Source organism: Chiloscyllium punctatum, chromosome 18, assembly GCF_047496795.1.
Source record: "Chiloscyllium punctatum isolate Juve2018m chromosome 18, sChiPun1.3, whole genome shotgun sequence".
Lineage (NCBI taxonomy): Eukaryota > Metazoa > Chordata > Chondrichthyes > Orectolobiformes > Hemiscylliidae > Chiloscyllium > Chiloscyllium punctatum.
Window position 1 is genome coordinate 61,880,656 of NC_092756.1, and position 21,355 is coordinate 61,902,010.

A 21,355-nucleotide genomic window follows, 5' to 3' on the forward strand; every position below is an offset into this window, starting at 1 on the left:
GATTTGCTCTTCAACTGCAGCCTTTGACATCGACAAGAACGGAGCTTTCTTGCTTGCTTTCCCATGTGCAAACCTGCCTTCGAGTTTGCTCGAATAAATCGTCGCTCGTAGTGCAATGCAATGCCGCTCCGTTTAATTACTGTGCAAAAGCATTGTAAAGTTTTTCTCCAACCTGGTTCTGATCATATGCCATTCTGTTTGAGAGTGTAGTTACCCCCTTCTGATCCTTCCACGAAAAGCATTACCGCATTCGCATTCCTTGCGCAGGCGGCCCGGTTCAAAGACAGGGAAGAAGCTGATGTGCTGGTGTCACAGTGCACCACGGATTCCTCAACTAGTCTGTCTGTCAAATGTATCCCAAAGTCGTCTCTGAAAGACCTCATTTGGAAGGTGTCTGTCGTTATTCAACGTGTGAGAATTGGCACCAGAGGTCCTGAATCATGTTTTGGAGCAGTTCGCACGTTAGTGGCTCATTCAATCAGCAACAGCAATGAAAGAAATTCCACTCTCAGAGGAACCACTGAACCTTTGCTTTCATAGCGTCGCTAGTATTAAGGTGCGCCCCGAGATCTAAGCCAGGTTGGAACGGAAACGGAGGAATCGACAGAGAGGCTACAGAATGACATCGCATCCATTTGGTTTTCATTAAATCACTGACGAGCAGGAAAATGTAAACGGGGAGGGCGAGTGGGGAAGTGAGGCAGTTGCAGCTCTGGAGAAAGTCCTTCGTTGTGATTCACTCAGCAACCAGAGACGTGACGGTGACTCAGGCGTGAGAGCTCTTCACATCGTGAACAAAAAGCAATCAAGGGCAGTTAGCACCTCTTCCGGAGTGGGGGTGGGGTGAGGTAATTACCTTTTGACTTCTGTTACTATGTTCGGAAACTGCCTTTTGGATTGAGGTGAAGAGAAACTGCATTTCTAAAAAGCACCATGGAACTTGTGAAACTTTATTGAGTCGCTTTTTCTCATCGATTCCCACACAGGTTTCCAACTCAGTTGGTATCCATGAGGCTCATGTCCAGGTGCAATCTGCAGCAAATTGCACGGTTAGGTAAAAGGCAAGGAAAGTGGCATCTCGAACCGGCCCCGAGGTCAGACCTTCCTCACAATGTAATCTGTCCTTCTCGGATTGTAATGCTACCTCCGGTTTTAGGGTGGAACATTCTTTGGGAACCTTATTCTGCAAAACAGACACAGTGACTGAAACTATGCTGCACGGTATGATTTGGGACACGGCCTGCTCAGCTTTGTGCATTTCCCCTGTAGTCCGGTGTGTTTCATGTTCCGTGTAAACGTGAAAGTTGTCCTGTTTCGAGCAATGGGTGAAATCATTGAGCAAAGCAAGAATCGAAATTGCAGTAATGTCAAGTAGCTCATGGTAATTTGACCCAATCATAACCGATCATATATTCTCACGCACTCACAGATACATCTGTAGCTGAATCGAGTCTGAGAAGATAGACTCAGTTTACCAGTGATTTTTGTCTGGATTGATGGGCTATCGTTAACTGCTGAGAAATTGATATTGTCGACGGGCACATCCCAGCAGCTGTGCGAGTCGGAGAGGGATCTGTTGTTATGCAGGAACACAATTGGAAGTGCAAGAAAATGGAGATGTGGGCGTGTTGGTAGAGTGGCCGGGCGGTCTAAGGCGCTGGATTAAGGCTTCCAGCCTCGGCAGAGGCGTGAGTTCGAATCCCACCGCTGCCATTTCTGCGGAGCAGCTAGTTTAAATGCTGTTTCGATCCCCTGCGGCATTTCTGTTTAAAACAGAAGCAAAATGAGTTTGCTTCCCGGGGAATTGATTGTTGTGTTGGAAAGTGCCGAATTTTCCAAAGTGTCTGTGCTGTCATGATCGTGTTCGCCTCCCGCGTGGAAAATCGCCAGCGGCTCTCCTGTTGCTTTCTGTTCCAGGCAAGTTGAGCTTTTACTGGAACCGAATGGAGACTGCTATTTCATCGTTGTTGCGAAACAGAGTCCTACGGTGACTCGACTCGTCGTTATTTGGTTTTCTGGCCAATGAGAAAATCGTTCCAATGTATTTCGATGTCATATGTTATTGAATTTCTCCCACTTCCTTCATTTCAGTCCTGGAGTCATCGGAAGGGAAAGGTAATCTAATCGAGACTGTGATTGGTGAAATTCACTTTTTATGGCCCATTCTTATTATGTTCTTTTTTTGTCTCTTTGCAGCATTTTCTGGGAAGTGGTGGTGCACTCAGGCTCCAGTATGTTTGAAAGAGTAGTTTGGAATTGCCCTGTTGTTAGTTGTGTGATTACGTTATGGCTCATGCCCCCTGACTGTCTCACATTTAGCATTCATGCTCGCTGTGTCTGAAAATGCATTTGGTTTTCCCGTTTTGTTTGTGTTCCGTGTTAAATGCTTTCTGTTTTGCGATTCGCTCAATACATTACGAATTAACAGGGTTTCTGAGGTAACTTCCAGCTGCAAAAATCCTCAACTGAGAATCTGGGAAATTTTCACGGAGTATGGTCAGTCGGAGCAAAAGTAAGGAAGTCGTTCGTTTCTGCAGTGTTTCACAATGCTACCTTTCCCGTGAGCAGTCGAACAGACGAAAAGATTTTGCCACAGACTGCGACGGTAAGCTCCGCAAAAACGTAATTCTTTAAAGCAGGTGTAAGCGACACAACGTTATTGGGGTACACCGCGTGGAAACAGATACTTCGGTGTATCTCGTCCATGCTCACCACATAGCCAAAATTAAACAAGTCCCATTAAACAACGAGCTAACGGAAACAGAAAGGTGAAAGGTCGAATGGCTTCAACTTTCAGTGCTGGATGCCACTGAGCTGCAGCGGGGACGACCGAGGCTTGTTTCTGTAGTGTAGTGGTCATCACGTTCGCCTTACACGCGAAAGGTCCCCAGTTCGAAACTGGGCAGAAACTGATTTGCTCTTCAACTGCAGCCTTTGACATCGACAAGAACGGAGCTTTCTTGCTTGCTTTCCCATGTGCAAACCTGCCTTCGAGTTTGCTCGAATAAATCGTCGCTCGTAGTGCAATGCAATGCCGCTCCGTTTAATTACTGTGCAAAAGCATTGTAAAGTTTTTCTCCAACCTGGTTCTGATCATATGCCATTCTGTTTGAGAGTGTAGTTACCCCCTTCTGATCCTTCCACGAAAAGCATTACCGCATTCGCATTCCTTGCGCAGGCGGCCCGGTTCAAAGACAGGGAAGAAGCTGATGTGCTGGTGTCACAGTGCACCACGGATTCCTCAACTAGTCTGTCTGTCAAATGTATCCCAAAGTCGTCTCTGAAAGACCTCATTTGGAAGGTGTCTGTTGTTATTCAACGTGTGAGAATTGGCACCAGAGGTCCTGAATCATGTTTTGGAGCAGTTCGCACGTTAGTGGCTCATTCAATCAGCAACAGCAATGAAAGAAATTCCACTCTCAGAGGAACCACTGAACCTTTGCTTTCATAGCGTCGCTAGTATTAAGGTGCGCCCCGAGATCTAAGCCAGGTTGGAACGGAAACGGAGGAATCGACAGAGAGGCTACAGAATGACATCGCATCCATTTGGTTTTCATTAAATCACTGACGAGCAGGAAAATGTAAACGGGGAGGGCGAGTGGGGAAGTGAGGCAGTTGCAGCTCTGGAGAAAGTCCTTCGTTGTGATTCACTCAGCAACCAGAGACGTGACGGTGACTCAGGCGTGAGAGCTCTTCACATCGTGAACAAAAAGCAATCAAGGGCAGTTAGCACCTCTTCCGGAGTGGGGGTGGGGTGAGGTAATTACCTTTTGACTTCTGTTACTATGTTCGGAAACTGCCTTTTGGATTGAGGTGAAGAGAAACTGCATTTCTAAAAAGCACCATGGAACTTGTGAAACTTTATTGAGTCGCTTTTTCTCATCGATTCCCACACAGGTTTCCAACTCAGTTGGTATCCATGAGGCTCATGTCCAGGTGCAATCTGCAGCAAATTGCACGGTTAGGTAAAAGGCAAGGAAAGTGGCATCTCGAACCGGCCCCGAGGTCAGACCTTCCTCACAATGTAATCTGTCCTTCTCGGATTGTAATGCTACCTCCGGTTTTAGGGTGGAACATTCTTTGGGAACCTTATTCTGCAAAACAGACACAGTGACTGAAACAATGCTGCACGGTATGATTTGGGACACGGCCTGCTCAGCTTTGTGCATTTCCCCTGTAGTCCGGTGTGTTTCATGTTCCGTGTAAACGTGAAAGTTGTCCTGTTTCGAGCAATGGGTGAAATCATTGAGCAAAGCAAGAATCGAAATTGCAGTAATGTCAAGTAGCTCATGGTAATTTGACCCAATCTTATCCGATCATATATTCTCACGCACTCACAGATACATCTGTAGCTGAATCGAGTCTGAGAAGATAGACTCAGTTTACCAGTGATTTTTGTCTGGATTGATGGGCTATCGTTAACTGCTGAGAAATTGATAGAGTAGACGGGCACATCCCAGCAGCTGTGCGAGTCGGAGAGGGATCATGGAACCCTTTTCACGTGAGTTTACATCTGTTGTTATGCAGGAACACAATTGGAAGTGCAAGAAAATGGAGATGTGGGCGTGTTGGTAGAGTGGCCGGGCGGTCTAAGGCGCTGGATTAAGGCTTCCAGCCTCGGCAGAGGCGTGAGTTCGAATCCCACCGCTGCCATTTCTGCGGAGCAGCTAGTTTAAATGCTGTTTCGATCCCCTGCGGCATTTCTGTTTAAAACAGAAGCAAAATGAGTTTGCTTCCCGGGGAATTGATTGTGGTGTTGGAAAGTGCCGAATTTTCCAAAGTGTCTGTGCTGTCATGATCGTGTTCGCCTCCCGCGTGGAAAATCGCCAGCGGCTCTCCTGTTGCTTTCTGTTCCAGGCAAGTTGAGCTTTTACTGGAACCGAATGGAGACTGCTATTTCATCGTTGTTGCGAAACAGAGTCCTACGGTGACTCGACTCGTCGTTATTTGGTTTTCTGGCCAATGAGAAAATCGTTCCAATGTATTTCGATGTCATATGTTATTGAATTTCTCCCACTTCCTTCATTTCAGTCCTGGAGTCATCGGAAGGGAAAGGTAATCTAATCGAGACTGTGATTGGTGAAATTCACTTTTTATGGCCCATTCTTATTATGTTCTTTTTTTGTCTCTTTGCAGCATTGTCTGGGAAGTGGTGGTGCACTCAGGCTCCAGTATGTTTGAAAGAGTAGTTTGGAATTGCCCTGTTGTTAGTTGTGTGATTACGTTATGGCTCATGCCCCCTGACTGTCTCACATTTAGCATTCATGCTCGCTGTGTCTGAAAATGCATTTGGTTTTCCCGTTTTGTTTGTGTTCCGTGTTAAATGCTTTCTGTTTTGCGATTCGCTCAATACATTACGAATTAACAGGGTTTCTGAGGTAACTTCCAGCTGCAAAAATCCTCAACTGAGAATCTGGGAAATTTTCACGGAGTATGGTCAGTCGGAGCAAAAGTAAGGAAGTCGTTCGTTTCTGCAGTGTTTCACAATGCTACCTTTCCCGTGAGCAGTCGAACAGACGAAAAGATTTTGCCACAGACTGCGACGGTAAGCTCCGCAAAAACGTAATTCTTTAAAGCAGGTGTAAGCGACACAACGTTATTGGGGTACACCGCGTGGAAACAGATACTTCGGTGTATCTCGTCCATGCTCACCACATAGCCAAAATTAAACAAGTCCCATTAAACAACGAGCTAACGGAAACAGAAAGGTGAAAGGTCGAATGGCTTCAACTTTCAGTGCTGGATGCCACTGAGCTGCAGCGGGGACGACCGAGGCTTGTTTCTGTAGTGTAGTGGTCATCACGTTCGCCTTACACGCGAAAGGTCCCCAGTTCGAAACTGGGCAGAAACTGCTTTGCTCTTCAACTGCAGCCTTTGACATCGACAAGAACGGAGCTTTCTTGCTTGCTTTCCCATGTGCAAACCTGCCTTCGAGTTTGCTCGAATAAATCGTCGCTCGGAGTGCAATGCAATGCCGCTCCGTTTAATTACTGTGCAAAAGCATTGTAAAGTTTTTCTCCAACCTGGTTCTGATCATATGCCATTCTGTTTGAGAGTGTAGTTACCCCCTTCTGATCCTTCCACGAAAAGCATTACCGCATTCGCATTCCTTGCGCAGGCGGCCCGGTTCAAAGACAGGGAAGAAGCTGATGTGCTGGTGTCACAGTGCACCACGGATTCCTCAACTAGTCTGTCTGTCAAATGTATCCCAAAGTCGTCTCTGAAAGACCTCATTTGGAAGGTGTCTGTCGTTATTCAACGTGTGAGAATTGGCACCAGAGGTCCTGAATCATGTTTTGGAGCAGTTCGCACGTTAGTGGCTCATTCAATCAGCAACAGCAATGAAAGAAATTCCACTCTCAGAGGAACCACTGAACCTTTGCTTTCATAGCGTCGCTAGTATTAAGGTGCGCCCCGAGATCTAAGCCAGGTTGGAACGGAAACGGAGGAATCGACAGAGAGGCTACAGAATGACATCGCATCCATTTGGTTTTCATTAAATCACTGACGAGCAGGAAAATGTAAACGGGGAGGGCGAGTGGGGAAGTGAGGCAGTTGCAGCTCTGGAGAAAGTCCTTCGTTGTGATTCACTCAGCAACCAGAGACGTGACGGTGACTCAGGCGTGAGAGCTCTTCACATCGTGAACAAAAAGCAATCAAGGGCAGTTAGCACCTCTTCCGGAGTGGGGGTGGGGTGAGGTAATTACCTTTTGACTTCTGTTACTATGTTCGGAAACTGCCTTTTGGATTGAGGTGAAGAGAAACTGCATTTCTAAAAAGCACCATGGAACTTGTGAAACTTTATTGAGTCGCTTTTTCTCATCGATTCCCACACAGGTTTCCAACTCAGTTGGTATCCATGAGGCTCATGTCCAGGTGCAATCTGCAGCAAATTGCACGGTTAGGTAAAAGGCAAGGAAAGTGGCATCTCGAACCGGCCCCGAGGTCAGACCTTCCTCACAATGTAATCTGTCCTTCTCGGATTGTAATGCTACCTCCGGTTTTAGGGTGGAACATTCTTTGGGAACCTTATTCTGCAAAACAGACACAGTGACTGAAACAATGCTGCACGGTATGATTTGGGACACGGCCTGCTCAGCTTTGTGCATTTCCCCTGTAGTCCGGTGTGTTTCATGTTCCGTGTAAACGTGAAAGTTGTCCTGTTTCGAGCAATGGGTGAAATCATTGAGCAAAGCAAGAATCGAAATTGCAGTAATGTCAAGTAGCTCATGGTAATTTGACCCAATCTTATCCGATCATATATTCTCACGCACTCACAGATACATCTGTAGCTGAATCGAGTCTGAGAAGATAGACTCAGTTTACCAGTGATTTTTGTCTGGATTGATGGGCTATCGTTAACTGCTGAGAAATTGATAGAGTAGACGGGCACATCCCAGCAGCTGTGCGAGTCGGAGAGGGATCATGGAACCCTTTTCACGTGAGTTTACATCTGTTGTTATGCAGGAACACAATTGGAAGTGCAAGAAAATGGAGATGTGGGCGTGTTGGTAGAGTGGCCGGGCGGTCTAAGGCGCTGGATTAAGGCTTCCAGCCTCGGCAGAGGCGTGAGTTCGAATCCCACCGCTGCCATTTCTGCGGAGCAGCTAGTTTAAATGCTGTTTCGATCCCCTGCGGCATTTCTGTTTAAAACAGAAGCAAAATGAGTTTGCTTCCCGGGGAATTGATTGTGGTGTTGGAAAGTGCCGAATTTTCCAAAGTGTCTGTGCTGTCATGATCGTGTTCGCCTCCCGCGTGGAAAATCGCCAGCGGCTCTCCTGTTGCTTTCTGTTCCAGGCAAGTTGAGCTTTTACTGGAACCGAATGGAGACTGCTATTTCATCGTTGTTGCGAAACAGAGTCCTACGGTGACTCGACTCGTCGTTATTTGGTTTTCTGGCCAATGAGAAAATCGTTCCAATGTATTTCGATGTCATATGTTATTGAATTTCTCCCACTTCCTTCATTTCAGTCCTGGAGTCATCGGAAGGGAAAGGTAATCTAATCGAGACTGTGATTGGTGAAATTCACTTTTTATGGCCCATTCTTATTATGTTCTTTTTTTGTCTCTTTGCAGCATTGTCTGGGAAGTGGTGGTGCACTCAGGCTCCAGTATGTTTGAAAGAGTAGTTTGGAATTGCCCTGTTGTTAGTTGTGTGATTACGTTATGGCTCATGCCCCCTGACTGTCTCACATTTAGCATTCATGCTCGCTGTGTCTGAAAATGCATTTGGTTTTCCCGTTTTGTTTGTGTTCCGTGTTAAATGCTTTCTGTTTTGCGATTCGCTCAATACATTACGAATTAACAGGGTTTCTGAGGTAACTTCCAGCTGCAAAAATCCTCAACTGAGAATCTGGGAAATTTTCACGGAGTATGGTCAGTCGGAGCAAAAGTAAGGAAGTCGTTCGTTTCTGCAGTGTTTCACAATGCTACCTTTCCCGTGAGCAGTCGAACAGACGAAAAGATTTTGCCACAGACTGCGACGGTAAGCTCCGCAAAAACGTAATTCTTTAAAGCAGGTGTAAGCGACACAACGTTATTGGGGTACACCGCGTGGAAACAGATACTTCGGTGTATCTCGTCCATGCTCACCACATAGCCAAAATTAAACAAGTCCCATTAAACAACGAGCTAACGGAAACAGAAAGGTGAAAGGTCGAATGGCTTCAACTTTCAGTGCTGGATGCCACTGAGCTGCAGCGGGGACGACCGAGGCTTGTTTCTGTAGTGTAGTGGTCATCACGTTCGCCTTACACGCGAAAGGTCCCCAGTTCGAAACTGGGCAGAAACTGCTTTGCTCTTCAACTGCAGCCTTTGACATCGACAAGAACGGAGCTTTCTTGCTTGCTTTCCCATGTGCAAACCTGCCTTCGAGTTTGCTCGAATAAATCGTCGCTCGGAGTGCAATGCAATGCCGCTCCGTTTAATTACTGTGCAAAAGCATTGTAAAGTTTTTCTCCAACCTGGTTCTGATCATATGCCATTCTGTTTGAGAGTGTAGTTACCCCCTTCTGATCCTTCCACGAAAAGCATTACCGCATTCGCATTCCTTGCGCAGGCGGCCCGGTTCAAAGACAGGGAAGAAGCTGATGTGCTGGTGTCACAGTGCACCACGGATTCCTCAACTAGTCTGTCTGTCAAATGTATCCCAAAGTCGTCTCTGAAAGACCTCATTTGGAAGGTGTCTGTCGTTATTCAACGTGTGAGAATTGGCACCAGAGGTCCTGAATCATGTTTTGGAGCAGTTCGCACGTTAGTGGCTCATTCAATCAGCAACAGCAATGAAAGAAATTCCACTCTCAGAGGAACCACTGAACCTTTGCTTTCATAGCGTCGCTAGTATTAAGGTGCGCCCCGAGATCTAAGCCAGGTTGGAACGGAAACGGAGGAATCGACAGAGAGGCTACAGAATGACATCGCATCCATTTGGTTTTCATTAAATCACTGACGAGCAGGAAAATGTAAACGGGGAGGGCGAGTGGGGAAGTGAGGCAGTTGCAGCTCTGGAGAAAGTCCTTCGTTGTGATTCACTCAGCAACCAGAGACGTGACGGTGACTCAGGCGTGAGAGCTCTTCACATCGTGAACAAAAAGCAATCAAGGGCAGTTAGCACCTCTTCCGGAGTGGGGGTGGGGTGAGGTAATTACCTTTTGACTTCTGTTACTATGTTCGGAAACTGCCTTTTGGATTGAGGTGAAGAGAAACTGCATTTCTAAAAAGCACCATGGAACTTGTGAAACTTTATTGAGTCGCTTTTTCTCATCGATTCCCACACAGGTTTCCAACTCAGTTGGTATCCATGAGGCTCATGTCCAGGTGCAATCTGCAGCAAATTGCACGGTTAGGTAAAAGGCAAGGAAAGTGGCATCTCGAACCGGCCCCGAGGTCAGACCTTCCTCACAATGTAATCTGTCCTTCTCGGATTGTAATGCTACCTCCGGTTTTAGGGTGGAACATTCTTTGGGAACCTTATTCTGCAAAACAGACACAGTGACTGAAACTATGCTGCACGGTATGATTTGGGACACGGCCTGCTCAGCTTTGTGCATTTCCCCTGTAGTCCGGTGTGTTTCATGTTCCGTGTAAACGTGAAAGTTGTCCTGTTTCGAGCAATGGGTGAAATCATTGAGCAAAGCAAGAATCGAAATTGCAGTAATGTCAAGTAGCTCATGGTAATTTGACCCAATCATAACCGATCATATATTCTCACGCACTCACAGATATATCTGTAGCTGAATCGAGTCTGAGAAGATAGACTCAGTTTACCAGTGATTTTTGTCTGGATTGATGGGCTATCGTTTACTGCTGAGAAATTGATATTGTAGACGGGCACATCCCAGCAGCTGTGCGAGTCGGAGCGGGATCATGGAACCCTTTTCACGTGAGTTTACATCTGTTGTTATGCAGGAACACAATTGGAAGTGCAAGAAAATGGAGATGTGGGCGTGTTGGTAGTGTGGCCGAGCGGTCTAAGGCGCTGGATTAAGGCTCCAGCCTCGGCAGAGGCGTGAGTTCGAATCCCGCCGCTGCCATTTCTGCGGAGCAGCTAGTTTAAATGCTGTTTCGATCCCCTGCGGCATTTCTGTTTAAAACAGAAGCAAAATGAGTTTGCTTCCCGGGGAATTGATTGTGGTGTTGGAAAGTGCCGAATTTTCCAAAGTGTCTGTGCTGTCATGATCGTGTTCGCCTCCCGCGTGGAAAATCGCCAGCGGCTCTCCTGTTGCTTTCTGTTCCAGGCAAGTTGAGCTTTTACTGGAACCGAATGGAGACTGCTATTTCATCGTTGTTGCGAAACAGAGTCCTACGGTGACTCGACTCGTCGTTATTTGGTTTTCTGGCCAATGAGAAAATCGTTCCAATGTATTTCGATGTCATATGTTATTGAATTTCTCCCACTTCCTTCATTTCAGTCCTGGAGTCATCGGAAGGGAAAGGTAATCTAATCGAGACTGTGATTGGTGAAATTCACTTTTTATGGCCCATTCTTATTATGTTCTTTTTTTGTCTCTTTGCAGCATTGTCTGGGAAGTGGTGGTGCACTCAGGCTCCAGTATGTTTGAAAGAGTAGTTTGGAATTGCCCTGTTGTTAGTTGTGTGATTACGTTATGGCTCATGCCCCCTGACTGTCTCACATTTAGCATTCATGCTCGCTGTGTCTGAAAATGCATTTGGTTTTCCCGTTTTGTTTGTGTTCCGTGTTAAATGCTTTCTCTTTTGCGATTCGCTCAATACATTACGAATTAACAGGGTTTCTGAGGTAACTTCCAGCTGCAAAAATCCTCAACTGAGAATCTGGGAAATTTTCACGGAGTATGGTCAGTCGGAGCAAAAGTAAGGAAGTCGTTCGTTTCTGCAGTGTTTCACAATGCTACCTTTCCCGTGAGCAGTCGAACAGACGAAAAGATTTTGCCACAGACTGCGACGGTAAGCTCCGCAAAAACGTAATTCTTTAAAGCAGGTGTAAGCGACACAACGTTATTGGGGTACACCGCGTGGAAACAGATACTTCGGTGTATCTCGTCCATGCTCACCACATAGCCAAAATTAAACAAGTCCCATTAAACAACGAGCTAACGGAAACAGAAAGGTGAAAGGTCGAATGGCTTCAACTTTCAGTGCTGGATGCCACTGAGCTGCAGCGGGGACGACCGAGGCTTGTTTCTGTAGTGTAGTGGTCATCACGTTCGCCTTACACGCGAAAGGTCCCCAGTTCGAAACTGGGCAGAAACTGCTTTGCTCTTCAACTGCAGCCTTTGACATCGACAAGAACGGAGCTTTCTTGCTTGCTTTCCCATGTGCAAACCTGCCTTCGAGTTTGCTCGAATAAATCGTCGCTCGGAGTGCAATGCAATGCCGCTCCGTTTAATTACTGTGCAAAAGCATTGTAAAGTTTTTCTCCAACCTGGTTCTGATCATATGCCATTCTGTTTGAGAGTGTAGTTACCCCCTTCTGATCCTTCCACGAAAAGCATTACCGCATTCGCATTCCTTGCGCAGGCGGCCCGGTTCAAAGACAGGGAAGAAGCTGATGTGCTGGTGTCACAGTGCACCACGGATTCCTCAACTAGTCTGTCTGTCAAATGTATCCCAAAGTCGTCTCTGAAAGACCTCATTTGGAAGGTGTCTGTCGTTATTCAACGTGTGAGAATTGGCACCAGAGGTCCTGAATCATGTTTTGGAGCAGTTCGCACGTTAGTGGCTCATTCAATCAGCAACAGCAATGAAAGAAATTCCACTCTCAGAGGAACCACTGAACCTTTGCTTTCATAGCGTCGCTAGTATTAAGGTGCGCCCCGAGATCTAAGCCAGGTTGGAACGGAAACGGAGGAATCGACAGAGAGGCTACAGAATGACATCGCATCCATTTGGTTTTCATTAAATCACTGACGAGCAGGAAAATGTAAACGGGGAGGGCGAGTGGGGAAGTGAGGCAGTTGCAGCTCTGGAGAAAGTCCTTCGTTGTGATTCACTCAGCAACCAGAGACGTGACGGTGACTCAGGCGTGAGAGCTCTTCACATCGTGAACAAAAAGCAATCAAGGGCAGTTAGCACCTCTTCCGGAGTGGGGGTGGGGTGAGGTAATTACCTTTTGACTTCTGTTACTATGTTCGGAAACTGCCTTTTGGATTGAGGTGAAGAGAAACTGCATTTCTAAAAAGCACCATGGAACTTGTGAAACTTTATTGAGTCGCTTTTTCTCATCGATTCCCACACAGGTTTCCAACTCAGTTGGTATCCATGAGGCTCATGTCCAGGTGCAATCTGCAGCAAATTGCACGGTTAGGTAAAAGGCAAGGAAAGTGGCATCTCGAACCGGCCCCGAGGTCAGACCTTCCTCACAATGTAATCTGTCCTTCTCGGATTGTAATGCTACCTCCGGTTTTAGGGTGGAACATTCTTTGGGAACCTTATTCTGCAAAACAGACACAGTGACTGAAACAATGCTGCACGGTATGATTTGGGACACGGCCTGCTCAGCTTTGTGCATTTCCCCTGTAGTCCGGTGTGTTTCATGTTCCGTGTAAACGTGAAAGTTGTCCTGTTTCGAGCAATGGGTGAAATCATTGAGCAAAGCAAGAATCGAAATTGCAGTAATGTCAAGTAGCTCATGGTAATTTGACCCAATCTTATCCGATCATATATTCTCACGCACTCACAGATACATCTGTAGCTGAATCGAGTCTGAGAAGATAGACTCAGTTTACCAGTGATTTTTGTCTGGATTGATGGGCTATCGTTAACTGCTGAGAAATTGATAGAGTAGACGGGCACATCCCAGCAGCTGTGCGAGTCGGAGAGGGATCATGGAACCCTTTTCACGTGAGTTTACATCTGTTGTTATGCAGGAACACAATTGGAAGTGCAAGAAAATGGAGATGTGGGCGTGTTGGTAGAGTGGCCGGGCGGTCTAAGGCGCTGGATTAAGGCTTCCAGCCTCGGCAGAGGCGTGAGTTCGAATCCCACCGCTGCCATTTCTGCGGAGCAGCTAGTTTAAATGCTGTTTCGATCCCCTGCGGCATTTCTGTTTAAAACAGAAGCAAAATGAGTTTGCTTCCCGGGGAATTGATTGTGGTGTTGGAAAGTGCCGAATTTTCCAAAGTGTCTGTGCTGTCATGATCGTGTTCGCCTCCCGCGTGGAAAATCGCCAGCGGCTCTCCTGTTGCTTTCTGTTCCAGGCAAGTTGAGCTTTTACTGGAACCGAATGGAGACTGCTATTTCATCGTTGTTGCGAAACAGAGTCCTACGGTGACTCGACTCGTCGTTATTTGGTTTTCTGGCCAATGAGAAAATCGTTCCAATGTATTTCGATGTCATATGTTATTGAATTTCTCCCACTTCCTTCATTTCAGTCCTGGAGTCATCGGAAGGGAAAGGTAATCTAATCGAGACTGTGATTGGTGAAATTCACTTTTTATGGCCCATTCTTATTATGTTCTTTTTTTGTCTCTTTGCAGCATTGTCTGGGAAGTGGTGGTGCACTCAGGCTCCAGTATGTTTGAAAGAGTAGTTTGGAATTGCCCTGTTGTTAGTTGTGTGATTACGTTATGGCTCATGCCCCCTGACTGTCTCACATTTAGCATTCATGCTCGCTGTGTCTGAAAATGCATTTGGTTTTCCCGTTTTGTTTGTGTTCCGTGTTAAATGCTTTCTGTTTTGCGATTCGCTCAATACATTACGAATTAACAGGGTTTCTGAGGTAACTTCCAGCTGCAAAAATCCTCAACTGAGAATCTGGGAAATTTTCACGGAGTATGGTCAGTCGGAGCAAAAGTAAGGAAGTCGTTCGTTTCTGCAGTGTTTCACAATGCTACCTTTCCCGTGAGCAGTCGAACAGACGAAAAGATTTTGCCACAGACTGCGACGGTAAGCTCCGCAAAAACGTAATTCTTTAAAGCAGGTGTAAGCGACACAACGTTATTGGGGTACACCGCGTGGAAACAGATACTTCGGTGTATCTCGTCCATGCTCACCACATAGCCAAAATTAAACAAGTCCCATTAAACAACGAGCTAACGGAAACAGAAAGGTGAAAGGTCGAATGGCTTCAACTTTCAGTGCTGGATGCCACTGAGCTGCAGCGGGGACGACCGAGGCTTGTTTCTGTAGTGTAGTGGTCATCACGTTCGCCTTACACGCGAAAGGTCCCCAGTTCGAAACTGGGCAGAAACTGCTTTGCTCTTCAACTGCAGCCTTTGACATCGACAAGAACGGAGCTTTCTTGCTTGCTTTCCCATGTGCAAACCTGCCTTCGAGTTTGCTCGAATAAATCGTCGCTCGGAGTGCAATGCAATGCCGCTCCGTTTAATTACTGTGCAAAAGCATTGTAAAGTTTTTCTCCAACCTGGTTCTGATCATATGCCATTCTGTTTGAGAGTGTAGTTACCCCCTTCTGATCCTTCCACGAAAAGCATTACCGCATTCGCATTCCTTGCGCAGGCGGCCCGGTTCAAAGACAGGGAAGAAGCTGATGTGCTGGTGTCACAGTGCACCACGGATTCCTCAACTAGTCTGTCTGTCAAATGTATCCCAAAGTCGTCTCTGAAAGACCTCATTTGGAAGGTGTCTGTCGTTATTCAACGTGTGAGAATTGGCACCAGAGGTCCTGAATCATGTTTTGGAGCAGTTCGCACGTTAGTGGCTCATTCAATCAGCAACAGCAATGAAAGAAATTCCACTCTCAGAGGAACCACTGAACCTTTGCTTTCATAGCGTCGCTAGTATTAAGGTGCGCCCCGAGATCTAAGCCAGGTTGGAACGGAAACGGAGGAATCGACAGAGAGGCTACAGAATGACATCGCATCCATTTGGTTTTCATTAAATCACTGACGAGCAGGAAAATGTAAACGGGGAGGGCGAGTGGGGAAGTGAGGCAGTTGCAGCTCTGGAGAAAGTCCTTCGTTGTGATTCACTCAGCAACCAGAGACGTGACGGTGACTCAGGCGTGAGAGCTCTTCACATCGTGAACAAAAAGCAATCAAGGGCAGTTAGCACCTCTTCCGGAGTGGGGGTGGGGTGAGGTAATTACCTTTTGACTTCTGTTACTATGTTCGGAAACTGCCTTTTGGATTGAGGTGAAGAGAAACTGCATTTCTAAAAAGCACCATGGAACTTGTGAAACTTTATTGAGTCGCTTTTTCTCATCGATTCCCACACAGGTTTCCAACTCAGTTGGTATCCATGAGGCTCATGTCCAGGTGCAATCTGCAGCAAATTGCACGGTTAGGTAAAAGGCAAGGAAAGTGGCATCTCGAACCGGCCCCGAGGTCAGACCTTCCTCACAATGTAATCTGTCCTTCTCGGATTGTAATGCTACCTCCGGTTTTAGGGTGGAACATTCTTTGGGAACCTTATTCTGCAAAACAGACACAGTGACTGAAACTATGCTGCACGGTATGATTTGGGACACGGCCTGCTCAGCTTTGTGCATTTCCCCTGTAGTCCGGTGTGTTTCATGTTCCGTGTAAACGTGAAAGTTGTCCTGTTTCGAGCAATGGGTGAAATCATTGAGCAAAGCAAGAATCGAAATTGCAGTAATGTCAAGTAGCTCATGGTAATTTGACCCAATCATAACCGATCATATATTCTCACGCACTCACAGATATATCTGTAGCTGAATCGAGTCTGAGAAGATAGACTCAGTTTACCAGTGATTTTTGTCTGGATTGATGGGCTATCGTTTACTGCTGAGAAATTGATATTGTAGACGGGCACATCCCAGCAGCTGTGCGAGTCGGAGCGGGATCATGGAACCCTTTTCACGTGAGTTTACATCTGTTGTTATGCAGGAACACAATTGGAAGTGCAAGAAAATGGAGATGTGGGCGTGTTGGTAGTGTGGCCGAGCGGTCTAAGGCGCTGGATTAAGGCTCCAGCCTCGGCAGAGGCGTGAGTTCGAATCCCGCCGCTGCCATTTCTGCGGAGCAGCTAGTTTAAATGCTGTTTCGATCCCCTGCGGCATTTCTGTTTAAAACAGAAGCAAAATGAGTTTGCTTCCCGGGGAATTGATTGTGGTGTTGGAAAGTGCCGAATTTTCCAAAGTGTCTGTGCTGTCATGATCGTGTTCGCCTCCCGCGTGGAAAATCGCCAGCGGCTCTCCTGTTGCTTTCTGTTCCAGGCAAGTTGAGCTTTTACTGGAACCGAATGGAGACTGCTATTTCATCGTTGTTGCGAAACAGAGTCCTACGGTGACTCGACTCGTCGTTATTTGGTTTTCTGGCCAATGAGAAAATCGTTCCAATGTATTTCGATGTCATATGTTATTGAATTTCTCCCACTTCCTTCATTTCAGTCCTGGAGTCATCGGAAGGGAAAGGTAATCTAATCGAGACTGTGATTGGTGAAATTCACTTTTTATGGCCCATTCTTATTATGTTCTTTTTTTGTCTCTTTGCAGCATTGTCTGGGAAGTGGTGGTGCACTCAGGCTCCAGTATGTTTGAAAGAGTAGTTTGGAATTGCCCTGTTGTTAGTTGTGTGATTACGTTATGGCTCATGCCCCCTGACTGTCTCACATTTAGCATTCATGCTCGCTGTGTCTGAAAATGCATTTGGTTTTCCCGTTTTGTTTGTGTTCCGTGTTAAATGCTTTCTCTTTTGCGATTCGCTCAATACATTACGAATTAACAGGGTTTCTGAGGTAACTTCCAGCTGCAAAAATCCTCAACTGAGAATCTGGGAAATTTTCACGGAGTATGGTCAGTCGGAGCAAAAGTAAGGAAGTCGTTCGTTTCTGCAGTGTTTCACAATGCTACCTTTCCCGTGAGCAGTCGAACAGACGAAAAGATTTTGCCACAGACTGCGACGGTAAGCTCCGCAAAAACGTAATTCTTTAAAGCAGGTGTAAGCGACACAACGTTATTGGGGTACACCGCGTGGAAACAGATACTTCGGTGTATCTCGTCCATGCTCACCACATAGCCAAAATTAAACAAGTCCCATTAAACAACGAGCTAACGGAAACAGAAAGGTGAAAGGTCGAATGGCTTCAACTTTCAGTGCTGGATGCCACTGAGCTGCAGCGGGGCCGACCGAGGCTTGTTTCTGTAGTGTAGTGGTCATCACGTTCGCCTTACACGCGAAAGGTCCCCAGTTCGAAACTGGGCAGAAACTGCTTTGCTCTTCAACTGCAGCCTTTGACATCGACAAGAACGGAGCTTTCTTGCTTGCTTTCCCATGTGCAAACCTGCCTTCGAGTTTGCTCGAATAAATCGTCGCTCGTAGTGCAATGCAATGCCGCTCCGTTTAATTACTGTGCAAAAGCATTGTAAAGTTTTTCTCCAACCTGGTTCTGATCATATGCCATTCTGTTTGAGAGTGTAGTTACCCCCTTCTGATCCTTCCACGAAAAGCATTACCGCATTCGCATTCCTTGCGCAGGCGGCCCGGTTCAAAGACAGGGAAGAAGCTGATGTGCTGGTGTCACAGTGCACCACGGATTCCTCAACTAGTCTGTCTGTCAAATGTATCCCAAAGTCGTCTCTGAAAGACCTCATTTGGAAGGTGTCTGTCGTTATTCAACGTGTGAGAATTGGCACCAGAGGTCCTGAATCATGTTTTGGAGCAGTTCGCACGTTAGTGGCTCATTCAATCAGCAACAGCAATGAAAGAAATTCCACTCTCAGAGGAACCACTGAACCTTTGCTTTCATAGCGTCGCTAGTATTAAGGTGCGCCCCGAGATCTAAGCCAGGTTGGAACGGAAACGGAGGAATCGACAGAGAGGCTACAGAATGACATCGCATCCATTTGGTTTTCATTAAATCACTGACGAGCAGGAAAATGTAAACGGGGAGGGCGAGTGGGGAAGTGAGGCAGTTGCAGCTCTGGAGAAAGTCCTTCGTTGTGATTCACTCAGCAACCAGAGACGTGACGGTGACTCAGGCGTGAGAGCTCTTCACATCGTGAACAAAAAGCAATCAAGGGCAGTTAGCACCTCTTCCGGAGTGGGGGTGGGGTGAGGTAATTACCTTTTGACTTCTGTTACTATGTTCGGAAACTGCCTTTTGGATTGAGGTGAAGAGAAACTGCATTTCTAAAAAGCACCATGGAACTTGTGAAACTTTATTGAGTCGCTTTTTCTCATCGATTCCCACACAGGTTTCCAACTCAGTTGGTATCCATGAGGCTCATGTCCAGGTGCAATCTGCAGCAAATTGCACGGTTAGGTAAAAGGCAAGGAAAGTGGCATCTCGAACCGGCCCCGAGGTCAGACCTTCCTCACAATGTAATCTGTCCTTCTCGGATTGTAATGCTACCTCCGGTTTTAGGGTGGAACATTCTTTGGGAACCTTATTCTGCAAAACAGACACAGTGACTGAAACTATGCTGCACGGTATGATTTGGGACACGGCCTGCTCAGCTTTGTGCATTTCCCCTGTAGTCCGGTGTGTTTCATGTTCCGTGTAAACGTGAAAGTTGTCCTGTTTCGAGCAATGGGTGAAATCATTGAGCAAAGCAAGAATCGAAATTGCAGTAATGTCAAGTAGCTCATGGTAATTTGACCCAATCATAACCGATCATATATTCTCACGCACTCACAGATATATCTGTAGCTGAATCGAGTCTGAGAAGATAGACTCAGTTTACCAGTGATTTTTGTCTGGATTGATGGGCTATCGTTTACTGCTGAGAAATTGATATTGTAGACGGGCACATCCCAGCAGCTGTGCGAGTCGGAGCGGGATCATGGAACCCTTTTCACGTGAGTTTACATCTGTTGTTATGCAGGAACACAATTGGAAGTGCAAGAAAATGGAAATGTGGGCGTGTTGGTAGTGTGGCCGAGCGGTCTAAGGCGCTGGATTAAGGCTCCAGCCTCGGCAGAGGCGTGAGTTCGAATCCCGCCGCTGCCATTTCTGCGGAGCAGCTAGTTTAAATGCTGTATCGATCCCCTGCGGCATTTCTGTTTAAAACAGAAGCAAAATGAGTTTGCTTCCCGGGGAATTGATTGTGGTGTTGGAAAGTGCCGAATTTTCCAAAGTGTCTGTGCTGTCATGATCGTGTTCGCCTCCCGCGTGGAAAATCGCCAGCGGCTCTCCTGTTGCTTTCTGTTCCAGGCAAGTTGAGCTTTTACTGGAACCGAATGGAGACTGCTATTTCATCGTTGTTGCGAAACAGAGTCCTACGGTGACTCGACTCGTCGTTATTTGGTTTTCTGGCCAATGAGAAAATCGTTCCAATGTATTTCGATGTCATATGTTATTGAATTTCTCCCACTTCCTTCATTTCAGTCCTGGAGTCATCGGAAGGGAAAGGTAATCTAATCGAGACTGTGATTGGTGAAATTCACTTTTTATGGCCCATTCTTATTATGTTCTTTTTTTGTCTCTTTGCAGCATTGTCTGGGAAGTGGTGGTGCACTCAGGCTCCAGTATGTTTGAAAGAGTAGTTTGGAATTGCCCTGTTGTTAGTTGTGTGATTACGTTATGGCTCATGCCCCCTGACTGTCTCACATTTAGCATTCATGCTCGCTGTGTCTGAAAATGCATTTGGTTTTCCCGTTTTGTTTGTGTTCCGTGTTAAATGCTTTCTCTTTTGCGATTCGCTCAATACATTACGAATTAACAGGGTTTCTGAGGTAACTTCCAGCTGCAAAAATCCTCAACTGAGAATCTGGGAAATTTTCACGGAGTATGGTCAGTCGGAGCAAAAGTAAGGAAGTCGTTCGTTTCTGCAGTGTTTCACAATGCTACCTTTCCCGTGAGCAGTCGAACAGACGAAAAGATTTTGCCACAGACTGCGACGGTAAGCTCCGCAAAAACGTAATTCTTTAAAGCAGGTGTAAGCGACACAACGTTATTGGGGTACACCGCGTGGAAACAGATACTTCGGTGTATCTCGTCCATGCTCACCACATAGCCAAAATTAAACAAGTCCCATTAAACAACGAGCTAACGGAAACAGAAAGGTGAAAGGTCGAATGGCTTCAACTTTCAGTGCTGGATGCCACTGAGCTGCAGCGGGGACGACCGAGGCTTGTTTCTGTAGTGTAGTGGTCATCACGTTCGCCTTACACGCGAAAGGTCCCCAGTTCGAAACTGGGCAGAAACTGCTTTGCTCTTCAACTGCAGCCTTTGACATCGACAAGAACGGAGCTTTCTTGCTTGCTTTCCCATGTGCAAACCTGCCTTCGAGTTTGCTCGAATAAATCGTCGCTCGTAGTGCAATGCAATGCCGCTCCGTTTAATTACTGTGCAAAAGCATTGTAAAGTTTTTCTCCAACCTGGTTCTGATCATATGCCATTCTGTTTGAGAGTGTAGTTACCCCCTTCTGATCCTTCCACGAAAAGCATTACCGCATTCGCATTCCTTGCGCAGGCGGCCCGGTTCAAAGACAGGGAAGAAGCTGATGTGCTGGTGTCACAGTGCACCACGGATTCCTCAACTAGTCTGTCTGTCAAATGTATCCCAAAGTCGTCTCTGAAAGACCTCATTTGGAAGGTGTCTGTCGTTATTCAACGTGTGAGAATTGGCACCAGAGGTCCTGAATCATGTTTTGGAGCAGTTCGCACGTTAGTGGCTCATTCAATCAGCAACAGCAATGAAAGAAATTCCACTCTCAGAGGAACCACTGAACCTTTGCTTTCATAGCGTCGCTAGTATTAAGGTGCGCCCCGAGATCTAAGCCAGGTTGGAACGGAAACGGAGGAATCGACAGAGAGGCTACAGAATGACATCGCATCCATTTGGTTTTCATTAAATCACTGACGAGCAGGAAAATGTAAACGGGGAGGGCGAGTGGGGAAGTGAGGCAGTTGCAGCTCTGGAGAAAGTCCTTCGTTGTGATTCACTCAGCAACCAGAGACGTGACGGTGACTCAGGCGTGAGAGCTCTTCACATCGTGAACAAAAAGCAATC

At 46.5% G+C, this 21,355-nt stretch overlaps 7 non-coding genes across 7 annotated transcripts; all 7 read left to right on the plus strand.

Annotated features, from left to right (window-relative positions):
• The first annotated feature begins 2,838 nt into the window (after positions 1-2,838).
• Positions 2,839-2,911, plus strand: trnav-uac (transfer RNA valine (anticodon UAC)). Its single transcript has one exon. It is a non-coding gene; the product is annotated as a tRNA-Val (tRNA).
• A 2,867-nt stretch (positions 2,912-5,778) lies between these two features.
• On the plus strand, positions 5,779-5,851 carry trnav-uac (transfer RNA valine (anticodon UAC)). The gene has a single exon. It is a non-coding gene; the product is annotated as a tRNA-Val (tRNA).
• Positions 5,852-8,718: 2,867 nt separating this feature from the next.
• On the plus strand, positions 8,719-8,791 carry trnav-uac (transfer RNA valine (anticodon UAC)). The gene has a single exon. It is a non-coding gene; the product is annotated as a tRNA-Val (tRNA).
• A 2,866-nt stretch (positions 8,792-11,657) lies between these two features.
• trnav-uac (transfer RNA valine (anticodon UAC)) lies at positions 11,658-11,730 on the plus strand. Its single transcript has one exon. It is a non-coding gene; the product is annotated as a tRNA-Val (tRNA).
• A 2,867-nt stretch (positions 11,731-14,597) lies between these two features.
• On the plus strand, positions 14,598-14,670 carry trnav-uac (transfer RNA valine (anticodon UAC)). The gene has a single exon. It is a non-coding gene; the product is annotated as a tRNA-Val (tRNA).
• A 2,866-nt stretch (positions 14,671-17,536) lies between these two features.
• Positions 17,537-17,609, plus strand: trnav-uac (transfer RNA valine (anticodon UAC)). The gene has a single exon. It is a non-coding gene; the product is annotated as a tRNA-Val (tRNA).
• A 2,866-nt stretch (positions 17,610-20,475) lies between these two features.
• Positions 20,476-20,548, plus strand: trnav-uac (transfer RNA valine (anticodon UAC)). Its single transcript has one exon. It is a non-coding gene; the product is annotated as a tRNA-Val (tRNA).
• Positions 20,549-21,355: the final 807 nt, after the last annotated feature.